The 18,912-nt window shown below is 39.4% G+C and overlaps 1 pseudogene; it reads left to right on the top strand.

Annotated features, from left to right (window-relative positions):
• Nucleotides 1-223: 223 nt before the first annotated feature.
• Nucleotides 224-923, top strand: LOC133050468 (securin-like; annotated as a pseudogene).
• Nucleotides 924-18,912: the final 17,989 nt, after the last annotated feature.

The raw sequence follows: 18,912 nt of genomic DNA, 5'->3' as shown, positions 1-18,912 counted from the left end.
AGGCTTCTGACCTACCCAGACACTGCCCAGATTCCGTGCCTGCGTGCAAGCGTAGCGAGTCAGGCAGCACTTTAGAAGAGAAAGGGAGTGGATCTCAGAATTCTTGAGCTCCTAGAGGTCTGTTCAGTCTCCCAGGGTCTAACAAAATCCTGTAACTCACAAGGTGAAACAAACAGCATTGTAAAAGTTTAAAAAGCCGCATTTTTGGAGTCTTGCGAGAGTTTGGCTGTTACTCCGAACTTGATCCAGAATGGCTACTCTGATCTATGTTGATAAGGAAAATGGAGAACCAGGCATCCATGTGGCTCCTAAGGAAGGGCTGAAGCTGGGGTCTATACCTTCAGTCAAAGCTTTAGATGGGAGATCTCAGGTTTCAACACCATGTGTTGGCAAAATGTTTGATGCTCCACCAGCTTTACCAAAAACTGCCAGAAAGGCTTTGGGAACTGTCAACAGAGCTACAGAAAAATCAGTTAAGATGAATGGACCGCTCAAACAGAAACAGACAACTTTCTCAACCAAAAAGATTACTGAGAAGACTGTTAAGGCAAAAAGTTCGGTTCCTGCCTCAGATGACACCTATCCAGAAATAGAAAAATTCTTTCCCTTTGATCCATTAGATTTTGAGAGTTTTGACCTGCCTAAGGAGCACCAGATCGCACACCTCCCCTTGAATGGAGTGCCTCTCATGATCCTTGATGAGGAGAGGGAGCCTGAGCAGCTGTTACATGTGGGCCCCCCTTCGCCTCTGAAGATGCCCCCTCCGCTGTGGAGTCTAATCTGTTGCAGTCTCCCTCAAGCATTCTGTCCACTCTGGATGTTGAATTGCCACCTGTTTGCTGTGACTTAGATAGTTAAATTTCTTAGCACTTTATGGTTTGGGTATGTATTAATAGTTTGTATTAATAAAGCAATTCTTTGTTTAACAGAAAAAAAAAGCCGCATTTTTGTGTACAAACTGATGACAATATCAGTTTTCAGTCTGGGATTATAAATGTGAGCGCCCCAAGCTGCAATTTGAAGTCTCTGACATGATGTGGACACATTGCCCTGGACATTTCCCAATTGGAACTCCACATTGCTGTTAACCAGGGATTTTCCAGGGCTGTTTAACTCTGGATGTTGTTCAGCCCAATTTGGTGATATATATGCTGTTACTTTTCTCTATTGTTTTTATTTCTCTTCTCTTAATGACTGTATGTTGTAATTAAGTCAAATAAACCTCTATTAAATATCAAATTTGTTTGTTGTATGTGATGAGAGTGGTTTCTTTTGTTAAAGAATCCTTCAAACCTAAAACATAAATAAAACTTTCAAGAAAACACAGTCCCAGGTATTTAACCAAAAAAAACAAAAGCGTGTGTCTATACAAAGATTGGTACATGCATGCTCATAGCATGCTTATTTATAACAGGCAAAAACTAGAAATAACCCAAATGTCCATTGCCAGGTGAGTGGATATAGAAATTGTAACATAACCATACAATTGAATACTATTCAGCAATTTTTTAAAAAATGAGCTATTTTCTCATACAACATGTGTGAATGTCAAAATACTTATGCTGAATGAAAGAAGCCAGACTCTCACCCACCCACACACATACACACAAAGACTAGACACTGTATAATTCTATTTATATAAAACTTGAGAAAATACAAATTAATTTATAATGATAGAAAGCAGAACAGTGGTTGTCTGGGGACTGGGAGGGGGGTTAGTTGGAGGAGGGTAGAGAGGAAAAGAGTCAGAGATGACAAAGGGCACAGGGAAGCTGTAGGTGGTGATTCACTCTCTTGATTGTGGTGAAGTTTCCATATACGTCAAAACCTATCAAGCTGCAGAACTAGTCAATTACAATTACAGTAGTGCTAGTCAATTACAGCTCAGAGAAGCTGTTATACAGAATCCCTTTTAAACAATTTTGATTTATTCAATTATGGAAAATCTGCCTTTTTCTCTACCCTATATTTTCAAATAAAAAGAGTTAAGTTACTTTTGGAAATGCTTCAAGCAGTCACTTTATAAGGACATTGACACATTTGAATGGGATGACTGAAAGTGTAAAATGGTCCAGTGAAAGCTCTCAAAGGCAAATTTGTGTGAGCAAAAGGTCCCAAGTGTTTCAATGTCACCAGGTGTCAGGAAGCGTGCTATAGGTGAAGCATGCAAAGGCTTTGTCTTTTGGGACTCAGGCAATTTGAACGCGAAAGAAATATTGGGCTCCTAAGGAAAAGCCAACCTAGGAGAACTCAGGACTGGTAGGTTGGACTGTTAGATTGGAGAAATATAGGCTCTGACTGACCACAGAAGCATGCTACTAGTCTTCCAGGGCTTGATTGCACTCCTCAGCCAGCCCTCACCCACCCAGGCAAATAATAAGGGATTCTCTTGGACAAAGTGTATTCTCCTTTGCTCGTCTTTCTAACTCTCCAGAAAGCAACCACAAAGCCCTGGTCTGGGGTATGAAAATCTTCATAGAGATCCCTGGTGTTCCTCGTCCCCTAAAAAGCCCAGAAGCACAAAGGGGACCAGAGTTATCCAAGTGTATGCTCTTGATCTGATTTTTCTCTTTCTGCCACTTTCAAAAAGAGTCAATGTGTTATCAGCAACAACACTGTATTTATAAACTTCAAAGTTACTAAGAGACTAGGTCTTAATTGCTTTCACCACACACACAAAAAAGTGAAAATTGTGTCACTGTGATTGAAGTGTGAGCTGACTCTAGGGAGGTCATCATATTGCAACATAGAAATGTATCAAATCAACACTGTTGTACCCCTCAAACTTACACAGTGTTGTACCTCAATTGTATCTCCACAAGAAAGAAAAAGATTCAATGGGAAAGCTGTGCTGACCACCGGGGCCGTGGGAAGAGCCGCTGTGTACCTGGGGTCCCAGCAGCAGTGTGTGCATGCTAAGTCACTAAAGTCACTCAGTCGTGTCCGACTCTTTGCAACCCCACAGGTTGCCAGGGTCCTCTGTCCATGGGATTCTCCAGGCAAGAATACTGAAGCAGGTTGCCATGCCCTCCTCCAGGGGATCTTCCCAACCCAGGGATCAAACCCACATCTCTTTTGTCTCTTGCATTGGCATGTGGGTTCTTCACCACTAGCATCACCTGGGAAGCCCCAGGAGCAAATAACTTTGGCTCCAACCAGATAGGTGGAAAATGGTGGCTGCAGCAAAGCAAATCAGTGATAAAGATGAGTTGAGGGAACATTCCATTCCAGTAGGTGATGGAGCTGAGTGAATACTGACTGCTCACTGGAGACCTAGGGTCCAGCCACAGAGGACTCAGCTGTCGCACCAGGATGGGACAATTAACAATAGCCACTGAAGGGCATCCAGCCAACCTCAGAAAACTGGGAGTCATCTAAGGAGAGAAAGGAGATCCTAAGGAGAGAAAGGTAAGAAATCTCAAGTCTTTCTTTGTAACTGGCTCAGAATTTGCTTTTACCTGTTCAAGTTGTCCTTTATCTGTGATTTAGTTGTCCTAGACCTGTGATAAAATTCTGGATGTAAATATCATAGTTTAAATCATTGCTGCACATAGACTGTCCTGCCACCATGGAAATAGTCTTCATCTGCCCTGTCCAACCTGTTAACCACATGTGGCCACTGAATACTTGTAATGTGATGAATGTGAATGCTATTGAATTTTTAACTGTATTTAATTGTAATTTGTGTATGAATAGTGACTTGTAGCTAATGGCTACGGTATCGAATTTTTTTCACCTATCCTGAAACAGTCTGCATTTTAATTGATGGTAATGTTGCCCTGAGTGAATTTTAAGAAACAAGTTAAATTGCTACAAAGAAAAAGCAATATTTTTGTATTCCATATTTGAGAGCATCTCAAAACTGGTACATTTGTTCTTATTCCTGTTGTGTTTTGAGATTTTTGTGAATATTAAGAGAAAATTTTAGAAAAGACACACAGCTGTTTCTTTTCTTTTTAAAGGAATCCATTAATTTCATTAATTAGAGAGTAGTTTCAACTTTTACATAGTGAGCAAGAAAGTTATAGCAGATATATGTTATTTTGTTACTCAGTATTAATTTACATTTGTCCTGGTAACAGAGCAATGGTTTGTTTTTCTGTCAAGAGAACAATAGTTTTTTGTTGTTGTTGTTTTTTTATCAATACCACCCAAACCTAGCCACCTCTTTCATTCTGTCCCATCACTTAAACACAGGGAGAAGTAGAAACTTTCTCATCATCCAATCAGAGCCAACCGAGTGAAATGAGATTTTTGTAGAAACTGTAGAGAAAAGAGAGCTCATGTCAGCAGGACTGCATGTGAACCTGGAGGATCCATGTGAGGCCGGAGGGAATCACCAACAAAAATGAGGTCAGGACCCAGAGTTCTTCATTTGTAGAAATAAGCAACTCACATATAAGGGTTAAGATCCTTACATTTTACTGACTGTGGATTTACTGTCAGCCTTCATGACAAAGCTGGAAAAAGACATGGGGTCTATGTTAGTTAATTTCACATGGTGGCTGCCTGGTAAATGTTTGGTGAATTAACCAACTATTCAAATCACCAAATGTTTACTGAGCTCAATTCTGCAAAGGTGCCAAAAGAAAAGGTCCCTGTCCTCAAGGAGCAATGAACCTTGTTGAGGAAGTTAGATACAAACACCTGCTCGTACTGAGAGCTGACAACACAAGATTCAGGATCATATGAGAGAGTGAGCACAGGGTGAATTGCCAGTTAAGTGATGGGTAATAGGCAATGAAGAATTTCTGAGCAGAAAACAACTATTCAAGCAGAGATGATTAAATGGACATTTTACAGGGGAGATGGTTTGAATTCGATCTTAAAAGATGCCTAAGCAGGCTTCTCTAGTGGTCCAGTGGTTAAGAATCCGCCTGCCAATGCAGGAGACATGGGTTCATTACCTGGTCCAGGAAGCTCTCACATGCCAGGGGGCAACTAAGCCTGTGTGCCACAACTACTAAAGCCCACACACAGCAACGAAGACCCAGCACAGCCAAAAAAAAATTAAATTTTAAAAAGTTTTTAATGGTGGCTAACCTTTGGGTTGAGAAGCGGACGACAGAGGATGAGATGGATGGATGGCATCACTGACTCGATGGACATGAGTTTGAGCAAGTTCTGGGAGTTGGTGATGGACAGGGAAGCCTGGCGTGCTGTAGTCCATGGGGTCACAAAGAGTCCGATGCAACTGAGCAACTGAACTGAACTGAAGCGTTGGGTGGATGAAAGTGTGAATGAGGCATACTCTGAAAGGCATGAAAACAGGGAAAGCAGAGGTTTCCTCTCTGAGAGTACAGGGGGAATTAGGATGAAATTGCTTATGTCGGAGTCATCAGTAGTCTTTAATTAACAATCTCAGAAAAAAAAAACAATCTCAGAGAAGTGAAACATCTCAGGTATCCTTCAGGACTTAGGATACTAAAATTTTAAAAAATAGATAAACTTCAAGTTTTAAAAGATCAGAAAAAAAATTTTTTTTTCTTATTTCCATTACTTGTAAAACTATATTCTCAGGGAGTATCATTTGGAAAAGTAATCATCTTTTCCTACTGCTTAAGTTTAAACTAAGTCCCTGTGGTTTTGCATTAAATTTCAATTATTTAAATAAACAACAGACTCATTTCTCTCCCCATGAATGTAAGTGCTCTTGGTAATTTTCAACGGGATGTGTGAGAAAAACTCCATATCTTTGGCTTTGACAAGCTAATTTATTTTTTTACTTCTATGTTTTTCATTGAGATCATGTACCACATGGGAAATAGTTTTCTCTGTCTCTTTCATTTCTCAACAGCCTGTCAGGCTTCCAGGTTTCTTCTCTCATCCCAGGCACCTGAGGTCCGGTTTTAGTTTCTGAAGACCATAAGGAACCTTGATCCAGTGTGGTGCTGCCCAGAACTTGGGCCCTGGTTCCCTGTATATGTGCCTGTCTGGTCATGACAGAAAACTGGTTCTTAGAAGTCAATTGCCTAGTTGTAAAATACACACTTTTCTGTCTAAGAATGAGGCCAGGACAAAACCTTCCCATTTGCAGAGGGAGTCTAATAAAAGAAAAATGAAAACCAAAAAAACAGTATCTGTAATTGGGAAGGAAAATTGTCATCTTCTTTCCTTTCCAAACAGTGCTGGAGGCACATGTCAATATGTACTAAGAACAGAAAAATGTCATTTTTTTTTTCTTTTTCTTTTTTAATCCATGCAGTTAGTGTGAGACAGCTGCAAATCCTCACTTTCATGGAAACAATCCCACACCCTTGTTCACCCTCAAGCTCTTTTTTCCAACTCAGATTGGATTCTTTTCCCTTTCATAAGCTCATAAAATGTTGAACCTCAGGGATCATTTAGTCTTATTTTATAAACTGAATGAACTGATGAGGATGATACAGGAAAACCATGGGAGAGTTTACCCATGTATCCTATCTTCTGCCCTTGTATTCATGTACAAGTTCAACATACTTCAGTAACATTCAGCTTTCTTAAAAGATCTGCTGATTTTAAGACTCCACGTCTTGGCACAGGCAGTTCCCTTGCCTAGAACAACCAGCTCTTCCCGCATCAGAAACACACCTGCTCATCCTCCAAGATCCAACTCAAAGGTCACCACATCCGTGGAGCCTTTCCCAGTTCTTTGAGGCAATTGCTATCTTATGACTCCCATGTTTTCTTAGAGTGCCCGGCACTTAGGGAGACATGGCCCTCGTGGTATATTACAATAATCTTTTACATATTCTGACACTCACTGGAGGATGAGTGACTCAGTTTCAACTTTTCATTTCTACATACCCATTCCCTAGCCTGGTACTTGCCACAGAAATAAGTAACTAATAGCTGATGACTGAATGGCCAGAACTTGAGTACAACTTCCCTCATGTCTAATAGATGGATTACACATTCTGACGTCTGATTCTTATCTAAATTGAAATCATTACTTTGAATAATGAGCCCCACACCTTTTGGATAATAAACTAAATTAGCATGATTGCTTGTTTTCGAACTTCTTTGATATATTTGTTGAATAAATTTTTAACAACAACCTACTATTCACTAACTGTTTATTAAATTCAAGACGTATAGGATCTTTTAGACTTATCCCTAGAAAAACTGAATCACTGGAGTCAGTAAATTTAAAATAAAATTAGAGTTTGGTTACTTCTGCCTTTTCGTAAGAAATTTATTTGTCCTCCATTAACTAGATGTGATTAGGCTTCATAATCAAGTTTTGTAATCTCTTATCCTCATGGGGAGTTTTCCTTCACTTGTAAGTTCTTTCCCTACCCCAAATATTTTAGGGACTAGGAAGAATAGGGTTTAATACATATATATTTCTAAGATGTTACCAAATATAAGATGTAGGAAATTTTAATTAAAAAAATTATTTTATATTGGAGTGTAGCCAATAACAACATTGTGATAATTTTGGATGGACAGCTAAGGGACTCAGCCATACATACACATGTATCCATTCTCTCCCAAACTCCTCTCCCATCCAGCCTGTCACATAAGATTGAGCAGAGGTCTCTGTAGGTCTTTGTTGGTTATCCATTTTAAGTATAGCAGTGTTTACACATCCATCCCAAACTCCCTAGCTATCCTTTCCTCCCATGCTTCCTCCCCGGCAACTGTAAGTTCATTCTCTAAGTCTGTAAGTCTAAAACTTAGTTTTTTAAAAGTTATCTCTAACCTTATCTTCCAGTCCAGTGGTGAAATGGAAATTATTTACCCTGGGAACTCTGACTGCCTTACTGATGAATCATTCCTGCTGTGACATGAGGCCCCAACCCTGGGTTCCTGTGTATTCTCTCCATTGCCATCCCTGGTTTTATATGTTTATTTAAAATGAGCCAGATTGGTGCAAACATTTCAGCCCCTATCAAGAGGCCACTAACCTGTCTGAAAAAGGAGCTCATTAGGGGTGTTGAATAAATCTTTTGGATAAAAATCAAAGACTACATAAAACTTGGTATAAGCAAACTCTGTAAGCACACATGGAGCCAAAAATAAATGTTGTATATTGGCAAAGGCTCAGCATTCAGAAGTCAGGCTTTGAAACTTCTGGTGTAAGTTTCCAACTTTCCCTGTAAACCAAAAATGTTAGTATTTGCAGTTTTTTATGGTTCTAACCATGTGCTCCTTACTGCAGAGAAATATTGAGATTTTAAAATGTTATTTTTAATCTATGTTTTACTCTATTAAGCCAGTTGATATATTGGTGTTTTGGACACAATGGGAAAGAAGTCTTTAAAATCTGCCTTATAATTTCCTAGAGAGAGTTTTACTAAAGGTAAAAATCATATCACCTCATATATTGTGCTACCACATGTTTTTCTCCTGATACACAAAAATATTGTAGCACTTATGCATCTTTATCTCTGAACACCATGCTTCACACTCTTTCTTATCTTACATAAAAAAGTAAATAAGTAAACGTGTATTTGTGTGTATATATATATGTGGGTGTTTATATATGTGTATATATTTGGTGTGTGTTCATACATAAATACATATATACAAATCTGTACATAAGTAGAGAGCTCTATGAAAATTGCATTTTAAACAAATCACTAGATAGATCTCATTGACTACTGAAGGCCTATGTGAAGCTATGGAAGTAGTCATCTAATAATAAAACATGTGACGTATGTCTTTTCATTTTGCATTCTGATCATACCTACAACATCCCATTCCACCTGGAAATAAAAAGTAGAGACATACTGGGGAAAGATATTTACACATGGATGTCCTGCTGAGAGCAGGAAGTAACTCCAAAAAGTCTTGTGAGAACCTTTCTTGCCATCCAGCCAGGCTGATTTGGGAGATTCCAGATGTTTATGGACTTACTATAAACTTTGAATTCTTATCTGAACCCTGACACTAAGTGTGGGCTCGCGTGATTTCACTCCTCCCCACCCCCACCTGCTAAGGTCTGAGATGATATGTCTTTATATTTTGAACTAAAAAACGGGAGGCTGTTAGCCCAGCAAACCTCTTAACCAAAACCCTTCCAGCAGTCTCCTGGCCAACTCTTTAAACCAACCAAAAAAGGCATCAGATCACTTTTGAATGCTTTCGAAACGTAAATCATAGTTTTGAAATATTATGTTGTTATGAATTCCACACTTTGGGGATTTGCTTTTATTATTTGAGCACTGATTTGCTTTCTCTCCAAGACAGAACACAAGGGCTGAGTGAAAACCAGGGGCCAGGCTCTGCATTATCTACGTCAGCTCCCTGGTCTTCTACTGCCCGCCCACCCTCAACACAGGCTACCACAACGTGCAATGGCAATCAAATTTTGGCCAAGTTATCTGAGAAGAGAAGGATACAGAGACAGAGGTACGTAGATGTTCGGTTTTGCAAATAAAAGTCTTTTTTAACCGGAAGTGTTCTCTGGGTCACTTTAAATACAAGGAAGCAAGTGGGCAGGAAAACGGTACCTGGAGATAGAACACCATCCAGCAGTTGGCATCTGTCTATTCCCTTCCTTTGATGACAGTGACGTACCTTGACTGGATGTAGCTTAAAATTCTTCTCCCTTTGAGAAGTCATCCCCCGCCACCCCTGCCCCGGCGTGTCATTCCTGTCACTTGAGTCGGCCCTTGCACCACGTGTGGAAACTTGCCTATCATCAGATGGTTTTGGTCAAGAAGAGATCCACTTTAGTGATTTTCATGCCCAAGGCCCAGCTTCCCTTGTGACTCAGTGGTGAAGAATCCCCCTGCCAATGTAGGAGACATAGGTTTGATCCGTGGGTCAGGAAGATCCCCTGGAGAAAGAAATGGCAACCTGTTCAGTATTCTTGCCTGGGAAATCTCATGGACAGAGGAGCCTGGTGGGCTACAGTCCATGGCGTCACAAAGAGACACTTAGCTACTAAATATCAACAACAACAATGCCCAAAGAAAATGAAAGTGCATCATTAACACAATTCTTGGGACATTTGTGTCACAAGATGTTTGACATTGTTAAGGGGAGTCTGCAGTGATGACCTAAGTCCCTTCAAGACACATGAAAAATCAGCAGTCATCTATCCATGACCCAGTTTTCTGGAGGCAAATCCTAGAGGGAAATGAATTGCTTTAGAAGACTAAAACTTCACGGTGTATAATTGAATAAACTGGTGCATCTCACTAACAACATTTAATAAATAAAATGAGCATCCTTTCACCTTCAGAAATGGTCATTTTTCTAATGACCATAGACAAACAACAAATCATAGATGTATTTAATCTTTGTGACAAGATAATAGGTTTTATAAATAATTGATTGCAGCTGTGCCATCCCCAGTCAACAGTTTCCCCAAAATCAAGGTGATTTTACCACTTAGGAAGCAATTTTAACGTGTTAAAGATGATTTTTGATCTGCAGCTGTGTTATATATGACTCATGCTATATGAAGTCAGGTGAAACCACATTGAAGACCATTCTCAGTGAGTGAAATTTCTTCCTTTCCACACACTCCTGCCAGAGACCTCCTCCTAGCCAGCACGGCTAGAGGAATGCAATCTACACAGCCTCCTTCAGTGGTCCTGTTTCTTAAAAGAGGATTCTTGAAATGCTATGTGCAAAAAAATCTACTTCAACTCCACATTTCCTAAACTGCCCTGATAATAGCAGTATCCTGGCAGCTTATCAAAATGAGAGCTCCCTGGTTCCCACCAGAAGCTTACTGAACTAGACACTTGAGAGGCAAAAGTTGGGAATTAGTATTTTTAACAAGTACCTTGGTCATTGTTATCCTCAGATAGTTGAGGGTAGAAGCTGGGAGCACTGGTTTAGGGGATGATGAAACACCGGACCCACCTTTGCTGTGGGTGTGTTCTCTCTCCTGGGGAAGTCAGAGGCATCTTTCCACTCCAGATCTTATTGCTCCTCAGAATGAAATAGAAAGCCATCATAGGGACTTCCCCGGTGGTCCAGTGGTTAAGAATGTGCCTTCCAATGCAGGGGACACCAGTCTGATTCCTGGTCAGGGAAGTAAGATCCCATATGCCGAAGGGACACTAAGCCTATCTGCTACAACTGAGAGAAGACTAACGCTTGCCCAACAGAAGATCCCATGTGCTGCGACTCAGACCATTGTCTTAAAAACAATGTGCATATCTTAATTTTAAAAATACTTCATTGCTAAAAAGCGCTATCATCTGACTCTTCAGTAAACTTTGCAACAATAACATCAAAGATCATTAATCACAGATCATTATAAAGAATATAATAATAATAATAATAAAGCTTAGTATATTGCAAGAATTACCAAAACCTGACAGAAACATGTAGTGAGTAAATGCTATTGGAAAAATGGCATCAATAGACTTACTCCACTCAATGTTGCCACAAGGCTTCAAATTCTAACTTAAAAAAAAAAAGGCAGTATCTGTGAAATGCAGTAAAGCAAAATACAGCAAAATATAGATATGCCTATAATCTCTGCGAGCTTCTCTGTGACTCAGGTAGTAAAGAATCTGCCTGCAAAATGGGAGACCCAGGTTCAATCCCTGGCTGGGGAAGATCCCCTGGAGAAGAAACTGGCAACCCACTCCAGAATTCTTGCCTGGAGTATGCCATGGATAGAAGAGCCTGGCAGACCATGGGTGGCAGAGTTGGATATGACTGATGTGATGTGATGTGTGATAATCTGTGCATAAAAGAACAAAAGATTGTCTAAATATATTAGAAGTGAATCTCCAATATCAGTTCAGTTCAGTCTCTCGGTCATGTCCTACTCTGCGACTCCATGGACTGTAGTACACAAGGTCTCTGTCCATCACCAACTCCCAGAGTTTACTGAAGCTCATGTCCATTGAGTCGGTGATGCCATCCAACCATCTCATCCTCTGTTGTCCCCTTCTCCTTCTGTCTTCAATCTTTCCCAGCATCGCGGTCTTTTCAAATGAGCCTGCTCTTCACATCGGGTGGCTGTATTGGAGTTTCAGCTTCAGCATCAGTCCTTCCAATGAACATTTAGAACTGATCTCCTTTAGGATGGACTGGTTGGATCTCCTTGCTGTCCAAGGGACTCTCAAGAGACTTCTCCAACGCCACAGTTTAAAAGCATCAATTCTTAGGTGCTCAACTTTCTTTATAGTCCAACTCTCACGTCCATACATGACCACTGGAAAAACCATAGCTTTGACTATGCAGACCTTTGTTGGCCAAGTAATGTTTCTGCTTTTTAGTATGCTATCTAGGTTGGTCATAACTTTTCTTGCAAGGAGCAAGCATCTTTTGATTTCATGGCTGCAGTCACCATCTGCAGTGATTTTGGAGCCCCCCAAAATAAAGCCTTCACTGTTTCCATTGTTTCCCCATCTATTTGGCATGAAGTGATGGAACTGGATGCCATGATCTTAGTTTTCTGAACGTTAACCTTTAAGCCAACTTTTTAACTCTCCTCTTTCACTTTCATCAAGAGGCTCTTTAGTTCCTCTTCACTTTCTGCCATAGGGATGGTGTCATCTGTATATATGAGGTTATTGGTATTTCTCCTGGCAATCTTGATTCCAGCTTGTGCTTCATCCAGCCCAGCGTTTCTCATGATGTACTCTGCATATAAGTTAAATAAGCAGGGTGACAATATACAACCTTGATGTACTCCTTTCCCTATTTGGAACCAGTCTGTTGTTCCATGTCCAGTTCTAACTGTTACTGCCTGACCTGCATACATGTTTCTCAAGAGGCAGGTCAGGTGGTCTGGTATTCCCATCTCTTGAAGAATTTTCCACAGTTTGTTATGATCCACACAGTCAAAGGCTTTGGCATAGTCAATAAAGAAGTAGATATTTTTCTGGAACTCTCTTGCTTTTTTGATGATCCAACGGATATTGGCAATAAATCTCCAATATAAGTATTCTTATTTCTTAAAAATCTTAAGTACAACAGCAGAAATATAAGTAAAATACACATTTTAAGAGTCTGGTAATTTTTATATGAAGACCAAATTCCTATAATGTACAGCTGTATAGAATAAAAATCCTATAGGGTGTATATAGCCTGGAGTTACAGTACTCATCAGTGTTTCATCTGAAACTGAAAAAATAAATCTCCATTATGGTGACTTATGAAAGTTAGTCTATTCTTAAAGATATTCTGGCCGAGAACTGGACTAGTAATGGGTGGCTGACTGTCCTATGAGTCAGAATAACTTCTGGGTCGTTCTGGCTGGTATTTGTGATCAGCCAGTGTCCCTGATTATTTGATGGTCTAATGACCTCTCCTAACCAGGCCTGGGGGTTCTGGTTGACATCGTTAGGTCTTGTGTTCTCCCAACTGACTTAATAAAATTGTTTCCTTGTGAATGCCGATGCTCAGATGTGTTTTTGAAAGGGGTGCCCATGCTGTGATTATTTGTTAAAAAGTGATAAACATGAAAATCCAACATGAAAAGACCATCCTAAGTCAACAGATGTGTTTTTCAAAAAGACAGATTTGTTTGTGAGCAGCCAATAGCGACCTTGCCAGCTATATTATTAAAGAGCCAAAGGACTGAGTGACTAACCCCTGTTTATAGAATACGGATGCCATAGAGACTGGAGATGTTGGAAAAGCCTCAATCATGGTTCCTAGGGCGTGGTGCTAAGAAACTCTTGGCCACGGTGCTCTGACATTGCTGAAAGGCAGAAACAGAATGGGGAATTGCGCCTCCCCAATAATCAACAGCAGCTCCCTTAACGTTTAGATCGGTTTTTCTTAGAAATAGATTTAAGTCTTTTTTTCTTTTTGCTCATAATCAATATCCCCAAACTGAAAATAAAGTGCATCTATGCTAGAGTTGGGGAAGGAAATGGTAATCTACTCCAGTGTTCTTGCCCAGAGAATCTCATAGACTGAGGAGCCGGGGGACTACAGCTCATGGAGTTGCAGATTCGGACTGAGCATGCATGCTAGAGTTGGTTTTTAAGGCATTTATTTGTTTCAAAGGCATTTTGGGCCCCTCTACGTTAGCTCATTGTGTGACAGAAGCCTGGGTGTTCTGTCAGTGTCTGGTGTCTGCACATGATTTGGTTTTCATGTGCCTTGGAGTGTATACTGTCATAAAACCAGCAGTGAGTTGTATCAGCACGTACTATACTTGTGAAAATAGACACTGACTTCTGAACTGCACACATAGACTAGTAAGTACTGCCACAGTTACCCACTCTAAACTGGTTGCACGTGCATTTGAAACAAACCAAAACTGGATCCTTTAGAAAGTCTGTGAGCTTGGGAGCCCTATTAATGAGAAAAGTAAACAAGTTTCCATATTATCTGTAAGGGCAGCCATCCCCAATTTTTTGGCACCAGGGACGAGTTTTGTGAAAGAAAATTTTTCCACAGGCCGACCAGAGCTGGGAGATGGTTTTGGAATGATTCACGCACACATTAGATTTATTGTGTACTTTATTTCTATTATTATCACATTGTGATATAGAATGAAATATTATACAACGACCGTAAGGCTGAAGCAGTGGGAGCCCTGAGCTTGTTTTCCCATCGAGACTGTGGCACCTGAAGCGTGTTGCTTACATCCAGCCTACTCTATAATCTCATTTTGGTTGTTGTCATTGCAGAAAACCCTACTTCACAAAGATAGGATGCTGGAAATGGAAGCAGGCTTTCAGCCCCTTTGTGGCAATCTCAGGGTATTCTCTAGCTTGCCGCCGACCTCCTGCTATATACACACGGTCCGTCACCAGGGTGTTGGGGTCCCCTGTGTTAGGGAGAGCTTAAGTGCAGGCTGACTTCCAGGGGTAGTTTGCTTTACACTGTGGTAACACTGACTTTACCTAAATGCTTTCTCTTTTGCCCCTTTTATGCACTCCACAAACTACTACAACTCAGACAAGATGAAACACATAAGCTGACTAACGCTGTAAGTATTCAAGAAATTGAATTTGTTATTTTACTGCTCCTGAGAAAAAGACTATTCAGACCCAGATGTTTTCAATGGAAAATTTGACTAAACATTCAAATAATGAACACCGATTTCATCCAATCTCCTTCAGAAAGAGGAGGGAATCCTTCTCAGTTCCTTTTACAAGGCCATCACTACTCTGATACACAAACCAGACAGAGGCGACATACACACAAAATTGCAGATAGATAGTTCTTGTGCAGTTCAATGCAAAAATTCTCAGCAAAATTTTAGCAATTCAACAATGTACAAAAAGAATAAGCCACTGATACTAAGTAGAATTAATTCCAGGAACATAAAGCTAGTTCAGTATTTGAAAATCAGTCATTGTAACCTACTATATCAATAAGCTAAAGAAGAAAAATCATATAATCATATTAATTGAGGCAAAAAAAAAAAAGAGCATTTGACAAAATTCACACTGATTCACGGTAAAAATTCTCCAGACAGTATGAGAACAGAGGGAAAGTTCCTTAACCTCATGAGGAACGTCTGCAAGAAATCCTCAGCTTATACTGTGTTTATTGATGAAAGACTGATTGCTTTCCCCATAGATCAGGAACAAGGCTGCTGCTGCTGCTGCTAAGTCGCTTCAGATGTGTCCGACTCTGTGCGACCCCATAGACAGGAACAAGGCAAGGATCTATATACTGTTATTATTTAACATTGTATTGGAGGTTCTAGCTATGATAATAAGGCAAGGAAGAGACATAAAAGGCAAGCAGATTACAAGGGAAGAAATGAAACTATATTTGTAGGCAATAAAATTGTCTACATAGAACATGCCAAGGAATCTACAAAAAGACTCCTAGAACTTAAAAATGAATTGAGTCACATGATACAAAACAATACACAGAAATTAATTATTTCTATATACTGATGACAAACAAGTGAAAACTGAACTAAAAAATGCAATCAGTTCAGTCGCTCAGTCGTGTCCAACTCTTTGTGACCCCATGTACTTCAGCAGGCCAGGCTTGCCTGTCCATCACCAACTCCCAGAGCCTGCTCAAACTCATGTCCATCATGTCGATTATTGCTCCCTCACCAAAAAATGAAATACTTAGGTACAAGTCTAAGAAAACATGTACTAGATCTAGATAGTGAAAAATTACTAGATAATTTTTATTTAAAAAAAATACCGAATATTCAGTGTTTAAAAAAAAATTATTGAATAGAGAAGTCAATGGAGACCTCAATACTTGGAGAGATACATACCATGTTGAAAGATTGGAAAACTTGAAATAATAAAGATATCAATTCTTACAAATTGATCTATAGGTTTAACACAACTTCTATTAAAATATCAACAAGGTTTCTCATAGGCATAGACAAGTTTATTCTAAAATTTATATGGAAAGAAAAAAGCCCTAGAATGGCTAAAACAATTTAGAGGAAGAACTTACTGGGAGCAATCACTGTTCCCAAGATTAAAGCTTACTACATAGCTACAGTAACCAAGACTGCGATGCTGGCAGATACATAGACACATATAAATCAGTGGGACAGGGTAGAGACCCAGAAATAGGTCTACACAAATATGGATTCAATTTATTTTTGACAAAGGGGCAATAGCAACTCAATGGAGGAGATATAGCCTTTCCAATAAATGGTGCTGTAGCAGTTGACATTCTTAGGCAAAAAACCAAAAACAAAACACCGGTATCTTAAACCTCACCCCCTTATACAAAATTTAACTCCATGTGAATCATGGAGTTAATTGTAAAATATAAAACTAAAACACTTCCAGAAGAAAAAAAAAGGGATCTTTGGGAAAGGGAACCAATGCTTGATTCATAAAAGGAAAATTGATAAGTTGGACCTCATCAAAATTAAATTTTTTTCTTCTCTGAAAGACTCTCTTAAAAGATGAAAAATAAAAATTACCAACTGGGAGAAAGTATTTCTAATCCTACATCCAACAAAGTTAGACTTTAGAATAAATAACCCCCAAAACAGAAGATTAAAAAAATATCCAATTTAGAAAACTGGCAAAAGATATGATTGACATTTCACCAAAGAGGATATACAGATGGCAAATAAGCACATGAAAAGATGTTCAATATTATTACCCATTAGAGCAATGCAATTAAAACCATAATGATATGTCATTACAAAATTACCAGGAAGGCTAAAAATTTTTAAGTGGTAATAACAGAATTCTGGTGAGAACACAGAGAAACAGGCTCACTCATACATTGCTGATGGAATAAATGCCACAGTCAAAAAAAAAAAAAAAAAATGCCACAGTCACTTGGGTAAACAGTTTATCAGTGTTTTATAAAACTAATCATTCAAATACCCTACAAGCCAGCAATTTTACTCTTCAGTATTCATTCCTAAGAATGGAAATTTATTTTCATGAAGAACTTTGTACATACATGATTACAGCACCTTTATTCATGGTAATCAAAAGCTGAAAATTAACCAAACATCCTTCACTGACTGAATGGGTAAACAAACTGGTATATGTATACCACCAGGAAAGGTATAAACTATTGATGCAGGCAGCAAGGTGGATGAACTTCAAAGAAGTTACTGCAGAGTAGAAAAAATTAGGGAAAAAATATCTCAAAAGGATACATATTATAAGATTCTGCTTATGTAACACTGGGGAACTAGTACAATTACAGAGATGAGCAAAATTGTGGATACCAGGAATTAGGGATGGGGAAGGATAATGGGTGTGGCTATAAAGGGGTATAAGGAGGGATAGTAAAATTCCTTCATCTTCTCCTCCTCATCCTCCTCCTTCTTCTTTTGAAATATAGGTGATATACAGATAGTAAAGTATCTTGGTTCTGGTGTTGGTTACAGGTGGCTATACACACAATAAAATTATATAGCAAAACACATCCATATGTTTAACTCGAATAAACTTTGTGGATTGTATGACTGTAAATTTCCTGACTTTGATTTTGTTGATGTTGTTTAGTCGCTAAGTCGTGTCCAACTCTTTTGTGACCCAAGGACCGTAGCCTGCCAGGCCCCTCTGTCTGTGGGATTTCCCAGCAAGAATACTGGAGTGGGTTGCCATTTCCTTATCCAGGGGATCTTCTCCAACCCAGGAAGCAAACCTGCGTCTCCTGCTTGGCAGGCAGATTCTTTACCACTGAGCCACCAGGGAAGATCTGGTTTTGATATTAGGCTCATATAAAAACTTGTAGTTGTTCAAGATGTTAACATTAGAAGTTGGGTGAAGGCTACATAGGACTCTCTGTTCGTTTCCTTAGAAATTCCTTTGGATCTATAAATTTTTCAAAATAAAAAGTTAAAAAACAAACTAATAGGCCAGATGGGCAAGCAAATAAATGTAACTGGTGCTCTCACACTTTTTGAGGGCATTCAAAGAGATACAATCTTTTGGAAAATCAACTTGGCACATTTTTCCCCAAACCTTTTACTTAGAAGTCTCTCTTTTGGGACCCCTAAGGAGATCATCCTAAATGAGAAGAAAACTGTACACAAGAAGAAATTTTTCATAGTGCTACTTGTAGCACGTTTATCAGGGGCTGATAAAAGAACCAGGGAGGATTTTCCACTGAAAGCAGAGTAGGAGACAGTTTCAATAAGGAAGTTAAAAAAATTGCTTGAGTTCCTTGCTCCACGTGCTGCAGATACATAAAACAATATGAGGGCGAATGAGTGTTTTCCATGTGGTCATTGACATCATTTGTGATCTTAGTGCAAGCAGTTACAGTGGAAAGCTAAGAGCTGAGTCAAGATGCTTGAGGATACTGAAGGAAGAGAAAAATTCAACGGTGTTTTTGCAAGGAAACTATGGGGGGCTGAATTATTGAAAAGAGACTTTGTGACACTGTTGGTGGAAATGTAAAATGGTACAACCGCTATGAAAACATCTTTTCCTCCAAAAGATGAAAATAGAACTACCCCATGATCCAGCAATCCCACTTTTGATTCACTGTCTCGAAGGGATATCTACATCCCCGTGTTCATTGCGGCATTTTTTACCATAGCCATGATGTGGAAACAACCTACATATCCATCCTTATAGATGAATA

This window comes from Dama dama, chromosome 32 (assembly GCF_033118175.1).
Source record: "Dama dama isolate Ldn47 chromosome 32, ASM3311817v1, whole genome shotgun sequence".
NCBI lineage: Eukaryota > Metazoa > Chordata > Mammalia > Artiodactyla > Cervidae > Dama > Dama dama.
Note: the sequence above shows the minus strand (reverse complement) of the source record. Positions and strands in the feature narration are given on the sequence as shown.